Below are 9,513 nucleotides of genomic sequence, written 5' to 3'. Positions count from 1 at the left end.
ATGTGGACATTTAGTACTTAAGCTCTATGAGATTTGTATTTTAATTTATAATGTGAGTTGTTAGCTTTTTTTGGTTTCAAACTAAAAAAAGTTGTTGGATCAGTCTGACCCATATGCCTTTGGGAATTTTCAAATGTTGTGAGGAGAAGGAGAGCCTTACACAAACTTCAACAAGAATTTATCCAGCTAAGGAGTAATGGGTGGAGATGTTTTAAATACATCATCACTGGGTATCTTTAAAAAAAAAGCCAAAAGAACAAAGAAAAACTTACTTGAACTGTAATAAATGATGGCGTTTACATGGCTCTTGAACTAAGTACAAGCCACCTTTGTTGTAATCCAGTCCTTGGAAACCAAGCATGGGGTGCGGGGGGAGGGGAGAGAAAGGTGTGGCATGCAGAGTGGTTTTAGTTGAGCATGCCCATAAAGGAGATGTGGTGAATAACCAGTTGGTATTATTATAGTCTGGCAAAGCCATGGCACAGTCAATAGGTTTTGATTGCTTTAGGGGGTTCAAAATGGAAGCCTAGAAATTTGCTGGAAAACTCTTCCTTTCCTTTTCCAATGCAAATATTTTTGTTGTTCATAGGATCATAGAATTAGGGAGGGAAGGGACCTTAGAAGCCATCAATCCAACTTCCTCATTTTGCAGATGAACAAACAAAGGCCTAGAAGAGTTAAGGAATTAGCCCAAAGTCACACAGGGGGCAACCAAGAGAGATGGAATTAAAAACCAGGTCTTCTGACTAAAAATCCAGTGTCCTCTTCATTCTAAGTAGTTACTTCTGTTCTTGTATTCAAAGTAGAAAGTGGAACAAAATGGGGGGTGGGAGGGACTCTTACCGGTCTGTATAAAATTAGAAGCAGAATATTCAAATATGTTGGTGAATAGAAAACAGGTGGATGTAAATTTCTGATGATTAGCACATAAATGGCACGTGGTTTGCACTTAATAAATGCTTGTCTCCTTCCTCTTTCCCTCTCTCCAAACAACCCGTTCTGTCATTTAAGACCAAATAATAATCACAAACATAACCAAGTTCTTTTAATTTTTTAGCCTCATTTGCAGTCTAGTTATTAGAGAGTTAATTTTCTATTAACTAAGTGTGTCTGGTGCTTTTTGGCATGTAAAGCACTTTCCTTATATATCTGTGAGGTAGCATTGCTATCTGCGTTTTGTAGATGAAATTTCAGAGACGTAAAGTGAGTGTCAAGCTAAGAATTGTAATAAAAGTTGTCAGCATAGACATTTGGTGAGGAACATCTTTTGCATTTCGTATAAATTGGAGAGGTTGTTTTATTGCTGGGAGAACTGGCCTTGGCTAAAAACCGTGCATCCATTGTCCTTTGGGCAACCTGTGATTTTGTCCTGTGCAGAGTTTCAATGGGAGAGGGATCTCCTGGAGAGTGAGGCCCTCCAGATCCTTCCATCTGTGTTTGACAATGTTCTGGTGGCATCAGGCTCCCAAGGAGAGTAAGCACTTACCCATTTGGTAGGAGTATTCTTCCCTACCCCTCAACCTCGACCTGTACTACATACACATACGGACACAAAACCCCAACAGCCACAGCAACTACAAAACAACCACATCTATTACTACAAACTTTCAACTAATTTGTTAAATTTGGACTCTAACATTTGCGGTTTATTCCAGTGTTTACCAATTGCTCTCTTTTCAGGTCCCCTTTGAAATTTCAGGTAATAATAGAGTGTGGGGGTGGGGTACAGGGGAGAGGTACAACTGAGGAATAAATAGTTAATTCACTCTTACCTTAATCTAGATGTTATCGGTTGCTTTTTAGGGGCTCAGGGATGAGGCAGCATGAGAGTACAGGGGAGTGGAGGGGAATGAAATAGGGAAGAGTTACTGAAGGGTATAGAAAGACAGGGTAAAAGAAAACCCAGAATCATAGAGATTGCAGGATTTTAGAGCTAGAAAGTGCTTCTAATCCAATACCCTCATTTTGTGGATGTGGAAACAGAGACTCAGGGAAGGTTAACTTACTTGCCCAGTGACTTCTCCATATTAGGCACTTATTAAATATTGGCTGAGTTGAATCATGTTAGATCATATGGCTAATTAATGATGGAGCTGATACTAGAACCCTCGTCTTCTGACTTCTAGGCTACTGTTCTTTCTTCTAGGTTAGGCTAATGTTTCATCATTCTGCTTAAGAGGATTCTAGATTGGGCTCTAGGTGCTGATTTGTTGAGACAGTTATAGTAAAACACTGGATTTGGAAGCCCTATGTTCCAGTCCTGACTCTGCAATTTATAATCTGTGTGATCTTGGGAAAATCATTTAGTCTCTCTGGGTTCAATGTCATCATTGATAAAATGAGGAGGTTAGACCAGAAGACCTCAAAGGTTCCTTTCACCTCTGGATCTATCATCCTGATGTTTCACGAATTCATAGATCTGAGATCTCATTGACAAGGTGGTAGTGAACATAGACCATCTTCATCATCTTGTGCTTTTGTATACGCGTTTCTGTGACTTCCCACTCATATTCATGGAGAATTTATACAATGTTCTAGAAGCTATCTTCTTGATCTTTAAATGCTGTGTAGGAATTAGTGAAGGACTTAGTTTACCCATCTGTTAACCCTTGTTCGTACTACATTGCCAACTTACTTCCTTAACATAGCTTGTCTATATACAGTTGTTTGCATATTGTCTCCTATTAGACTGTGAACTCCTTGAGGGCAAGGACTGTCTTTTACCATTATTTGTATCCTTAGTGCTTAGCACACAGTAGGTGCTTAATTAGTATTTATTGACTGACTGTTAGGTTTCCTGAGTAATCTTTATTTCTTTTAAGTTATTCTTGGTAATATACTGCAACCTATTTTTGTGCCAACTATGTATCCAATGTCCTTTGGGCAATCTTTGATTTTGTTATGTACAGAGTCTAAGTGAGAGAGAGATTTCATATAGAGTGAGGCCCTCCAGATACTTCTGTTTGTGTTTGATATAGTTCTGGTGGCATCAGGCCCCAGAATTCTATTACAGACTCTGCTCAATGAGATTTCATGACCACTCAAAAATAGGAAAAGAAATAGCTGGAAAATTCAGGGTATAAAATATTAAGGAATCATAGATTTAGATTAAGGATCATAGAGTTAGAGCTCGAAGGAACTTAGAGCTCACTGAGTCTAACCTAATCATTTTATCAATGAAGTATCCCCTTTCCTGCAATACCTGGCATGAAAACTTGCACATATTAGGTGCCTAATAAAGTTGTTGTTGAGTTGAATTTTGATGTCTGCTTCTGTGAAGTAGTGGCATCATGACTATAGCCTCTCACTGAGTAAAAGAGAAATAGGAAAAGATGTTAAGTGGTTTATTCTCAAAAGAAACTCAAGATCTTTTGGTCCAACTAACTTGTATTAGAGCATTCCAGCTCATTCAGTTGAAACCAGTACTTCTTGTTAATGGGGAACAGGAAGACTCCAAATAAGAAGATTCACAAGTAACCTCCAGACATTGTTATAACCACAAATTCATCCTTCTACCCATCAAAATCTTTAATGAGTGACTAATAAATAGGAGAGTCAATTAATTTGTTTTATCATCTTTTGCTAGTTCATTCAACAAAAATGTTAAGTGACCACTTTGTGCAATGCACTATCTCAGTGCTGGGGTAAGAAATAGATAAAGAAACTTTTTGCCCTAATATGGGAATGTTAATTGGCAACAAAAATGAAAAGCAGGAGGAAAAAGAGGGAAAGAAACTGGCCTGGATGACCTGACCTATAATCTGGAGAATCAATTGACACATAATTGAGAACTGACTGTAATAGAATATTGGACAGAATTTCCCAACATACCTGTCCTGGTACCTGATTTGTCCCTTTTAATTAAGGCAGTTAGCAAACATTTATTGAGAACCAGTGTCTAACACCATCAAGGAGCTGATGATTTTGTTGAGAAGATCTGAAAGACACATAGGAAAAGTCAATTAGCAATAATACAAAGCAATAAATCATAATTGACTCAGACACAAAGCACTATAAGAGAATGTCGGAAGAAGAAATGATTTTGAGTTGGAGTAGTCTGGAAAGGCTTCACAGAAAAGATGAGATGTGGACGGCTGGAGAGAAAGGAAGAAATGCTGGGTGATGGGAAATGTTCTGAGGACAGGAGGTAGGTAGAACAGCTTAAGTAGAGCAAAGACTTGACATTGGCGAGTAGTGGATGTTATGGTAAGAAAAGGTGAAAATGGAGAGTAGCAGATGGTAGGGTTAGAACAAGACATAACGGAAGATCTTGAGGACCAAGCTAAAGAGTTTGTATTTAGTCTATAGTTAAAGAGGAACCACTGAAGGTTTCTGAACAGGAAAATAACATGATGGAAAGTATATTTGATGAAGACTAATCCAAATGGGATATGAAGAATGTATTGGAGGGAGGGGAAACTGAAGACAAAAGTAGTTCATAAGCTGTTTAAATAGCTATTTCAAGTGTGTGGTGATAGTAGGGTAGTAGCCATGGGGATAGAAAGGAAGGAATAGATTCAGCATTATTACCAGAGGAAGAATGGGTGGGACTTGATAATTTGAGAGAAAGGGGAGAAATTAGAGGGGACTGATTAATTGAATGAATGAATGAATGAAGAAAGCATTTATTGAGAGCTTGCCAAACACTGGAGACACAAGATGAGTCTTCCTTTATTCTATCCACTGTACTGCCTAGTTGACCCTCCCTCCCCCTACACGCAAAAAGCAAAGACAATCCCTGCCCTCAAGGAGTTTATATCCTCCTTGCTTGTTGTGTTTGTCCTTCGTTTTCGAAGAAGACCATGACTTCAGGGAAATGATGACATGACTTGCAGTTGACTTTGATTTGAGCGAGGGAGGGCTTTGCAAGGTCACCAGTTTTACTTTCTCCTCCAGAGCCATCTGGGTCCAGTGGCCTGATATTCACCAGGAAGACTGGAGATGGCCCAGGATGCAATGGGGGACCCTGGCCCTTTTAGGCCAAAGCCTTTTCAGGTTCTCACTGTGAGTGAGGTAAGGCCCACTCAGTCCCTTGACTCACAAACTCCTTGTTAGGCAACACAAAAAGTTACAGTGATAGTGAATAAGGCTACAAGACTGACGCATTCCTTTTAGCAACAGTGTCAGAATAGGTTTGATTGCAGTTCTTGGCTCCAGAAATGGGAGAAGTGGAGTATTATTTTATTTTGGAGGGGGGAAGGCAGGGCAATTGGGGTTAGGTGAGTTGCCCAAGGTCACACAGCTAGTAAGTGTGTCAAGTGTCTGAGGCTGGATTTGAACTCAGGTCCTCCTGACTCCAGGGCCAGTGCTCTACTCACTGCTCCACCTAGCTGCCCCGGAAGTGGAGTATTATATAGCTAATAAGTGTTAGAGGTTTTGAACCGAGGTCTTTCTGACTCCAGGTCCAACACTAGTCTTTATACCACATAGTTTCTGTAGTACAAAATAATTTGTATATATACATCAGAAAGATTAAGGATGATGAATGAGGCAGCCATGAACAAGTAAGAGTTGCTGTATTGATCAGTTTTGCTTGACTCTTTTCCCTTGTTACAAAGGAAGGTTCTTGGAGGGGAAAGGGAGGGTGATTATTGTGATGGAAAAAGCAAACATTAAGGAAAATCAAACCAAGTTCCATGTGCATATAGCTTTATAAGTCACCTACGAAGTAGTTGCAGTCAAAGCTGTGAGGGAAGATAAGGTCTTTGATGAACAATGTGTGTATGTGTCTCTCTCTGTGTGTGTATGTATGTATATATATATATATATATATATATATATATATATACATACATATGTGTGCACACATATACGTGTGTGTGGAGAGAGAGATTGAGAGAGAGAGAGAGAAAGAGAGAGAGAGCGAGCACAAAATCCATTGAATGGTGGGGCTGCTAGCTGGTATAATGTACAGAATGTTGGCCGTGGAGTCAGGAAGACCTTGAATTTGAATCCTGCCTCAGACTCTTGCTAGCTGTGTGACCCTGAGAAATCACTTAACCACTCTCAAGTGTAGTATCCTCATCTGTTAAAATGGACGGGGGGAGGGGGGGAATAACACCTCCCTCGTAGGATTTTTGTGAGGATCAAACAAGATAATGTATATCAAGTGCTTTGCAAACCTTAAAATGTTATATAAATACCAGCTTTTATTATTTAGGATCAGGAGAAGGTTCATGAGAAAGCAGAAAGGCAGGAGAGTGTAATGTTAAAGCCAAAGGAAAAACAAATTGCAGGGAGGGTGTGGTGAACTGAATGAAGCTACAGGAGGTCAAGGAGAATGAGAACTGAGAAAATACCATTGGCTTTGGTGCTCTGTGATCTGTTCTCTTTCTTGTTTGGAACTGAGCCCAGAGACTGATCAGTTTAAGAAATAATGGGGAGTTGTTTATAGATTACAACTTTGTGTGTAAAATAAACGAGATACACAGAAAGCAGGTGCCTGGGATGGGAGAGGGGTTGACCTCTTTCCCTTAAGAAAGACATGATAGAGAGAAAAGTTAAACAAGTGAAAAGAGTGCAGAAGAAACATTTAAAATTAATTGAAAATAAAAACAAAAAAGAAATTTGAAAGAGCATTACCTAAATTTCATCCCATGGAGTTTTTTTTCATTAGTAAGATGATAGACATTATTCATTCTAGTTGGAATAGGCATTATATTAAATGCAAACTGGAAGAAAAAAAGCACCAGGGATCAGTTTTTGAAGAATCAAGGTCTTTTGCCTCCTAGTCAGTCCCTTTCATGTAGTTTTCCGGCCAGCTAAGCCTTTCTCCATGTCCTCTTGCTTAGTCATATAACGGCATGGTCTAAATCTTTTTCTCTTCCTCATCTTTTTTTGTATTTTTCAGATTGGGGATTGGGAATACTTTGAAGTTAGGCTTCTAACATCTGTAGCATGCAAGCCAATGTGGTTCACCTGACCCTTGGGTACAGCCCTCCTGATATTTTTTTTAGCCAAAAAAATTTTTTTTCTCTCTAACCAGCTAGCACAAACACACTAGTAGACCTAGCCGATTACCTGCTGCTAACATAGTGTAAATTGGCTGCTGCCAGGTGTCAGGCTAGCAAGTTTGGCTCTATGAATAGTTGTAATTGGAACAAAATGAAATTAATTATATAATTAAATTAATGTGGCCCACACACATGGATTTCTGCTCATGTGGCCCACTCCTGGAAAAATTTGGATGCCCCTGACCTAGGAGGTCATTGATGAAATTCCATGGTCATGAGATCATGGAATTTACAGCTCGGTTATTTAGTCCATTAGCCGAATTTCCTTTCTGTGACCTGGCAACGTTGTTGTTGTTTAAATTTATTACTTTTTCGCTGTCTGCCTCTTTCATATAATTTCCTTTGTTGTTGTTGTTGTCTAGTTGTTTCAGTTGTGTCCAACTCCTTATGATACCATTTGGGGGTTTCTTGGCAAGGATATTGGAGTAGTTTGCCACTTCCTTCTCCAGCTCATTTTACAGGAGAGGAAACTGAGGCAAACAAGGTGAAGTGGCTTGCCCAGGGTCACACAGCTAGTAAGTATCTGAGGCCAGATTTGAACTCAGGAAAATGAGTTTTCCTGACCCCAGGACTGGTGCTCTATCTACTATGCTACCTAGTTGCCCTGTGTGCCACCTAGCTGCCTTTGCTCATTATCATATTCTTTCTTGTTTGTACTTGGTAGAACAAAGAAAAAAAAGTAGAGGAAAGTGCCCTGGTTTTACCACCAGAGGACCTGGGCTGGAAGGGGATGGAGAGTAATAGGGTTTCAAATTCTGACTTTTGGCTATGTGATTCTGGGCAAGTCACTTGACCCCTCTGAGCCTCATTTGCTTCATCTGTATAATGAAGAGGATTAGATTATATGATCTCTGAGATTCCTTCTAACTCTAAATAATATGATCCTACATTACTCCCTGAGCCCCTTTCCCTGCCTTTTTTCATAAGTTGGAGATCATGGAGAACCTAGTCATGAGTTAGAATCATTGGAGAACTCTAGTTTTAGAAGGCAATTTGATTACATACAGCAGGAACTCGTGACAGTCAAATTCACATGCAACTCCCTTTCCCTGTGACTTGAGAGAGGAAGTAAAGGAGATTATGTCTTAATAGGAGTGCTCTGAAACTTAAGTGAGTGCCTGCTTGGGTTGGGATGGAGAAGGGTAAGAAGAAGAGTTGAAAGAAAGCCAGCATGTTAGAACCTTCCATGAATGTTTTCTTCAGGTCCTCAAAAGTGCCCTTTTCCCATTACATAGCTGCCCTTTGACGTATTCCAGTGGGCTGGCACATAGAGGTCAGTGATTTGTACCAGCCAGAGCTCATGACCGTTCCACTTGGAAGACTCAAGGAATGCCTGGATTTTTTGTTTTCTTTGTTTCAAAGGGAAACTCAACCAAGAAACTATTTCTGCTCCTCCAACAAGAAAGATAAGGTACATGAACCAGACCATGTCCTTATTTCCTGCAGTCCATTATTTTCAACTTTAAATAGTGTAAATTAATAGTGCCCAAGAACTGTGAAAGTAAGATGCTGTTCTTTAGGGCTTTATTCATGTATTTATTTATTAACTTTTATTTCTTTACTCTTCTGTTTCAGTTTGTCTCACATCCCTGGGGTTGGATAATGGAGTCAGGATGCTCCTACCTTAGTTGGCTTAAAAATGTTAGTGGGCTCGTATTTTTCTTTTGGAGAAAAGTAGGTCTCTAGAACTTTTTTTGCTTCATCCAAAATATGGGACTTCTCTTTGCCAGCATCCATGTAAGGTTCTTGGAATACTGATATTAAAAGACAGCCTTGTATCTTCTCACAATGTCCTTGACTTCTATCTAATTCATTCTCAATTCACTAAGCTCCTACTGTATGAGTGGCAATATGACATAGTGGAGCCAAGAAAAACTGGGTTCAAGTGGCATATTGAAGACATACTAGCTGTGTGGGCAGTGAAGTGGTGCAGTGGATAGAACACTGGGCCTGGAGTCAGGAAGATCTGAGTTCAAAACTGAACTCAGACACTAGCTGTGTGACCCTGGTTAAGTCCCTTAACCCCCATTTGCCTCAGTTCCTCATCTGTAAAATGAAGACACGCTGGAGAGGGAAATGGCAACCCACTCCAGTATATTTGCCAAGAAAATACCATGGACAAAGTCCATGGGGTCATGGAAAATTTGAAACAACTGAACAATCCCAAGCTGTGTGTGACCTGAGTAAATGAATCACTTAGCTTCTCAGGGTCCTGGGTAGCCCTAAGACTATAGTATAGCTGAGTTTCCATTCAGCATCAGTGGAGGGAGCTGATGAGGGTATCAGTGAGATCACAGGTCTGGACTTCCACCCAAAAGATATCTCTAGTTGCCAATGTGTTATCTTCCCTAATCAAAATGTGAACTTCTTGAGAACAGAGACTGTCTCATTTTTGTATTTGTATGCCTGGCATTTTTCCGAGTTTGTCCATATCACAAAGACCAGAAAACAATGAGGAACTTAAAGGCCACCCTTTCTCTGAATTCGTTGTCTTGAAGGA

At 39.9% G+C, this 9,513-nt stretch overlaps 1 protein-coding gene across 5 annotated transcripts in view; it reads left to right on the top strand.

Moving 5' to 3' along the window:
* Window positions 1–9,513, top strand: part of ARHGEF28 (Rho guanine nucleotide exchange factor 28) — a 276,929-nt gene that overhangs the window by 120,294 nt on the left and 147,122 nt on the right. The gene's annotated exons all lie outside the window — the stretch shown is intronic.

Source organism: Trichosurus vulpecula, chromosome 1 (assembly GCF_011100635.1).
Source record: "Trichosurus vulpecula isolate mTriVul1 chromosome 1, mTriVul1.pri, whole genome shotgun sequence".
In the NCBI taxonomy this organism is placed as follows: Eukaryota; Metazoa; Chordata; class Mammalia; order Diprotodontia; family Phalangeridae; genus Trichosurus; species Trichosurus vulpecula.
Note: the sequence above shows the minus strand (reverse complement) of the source record. Positions and strands in the feature narration are given on the sequence as shown.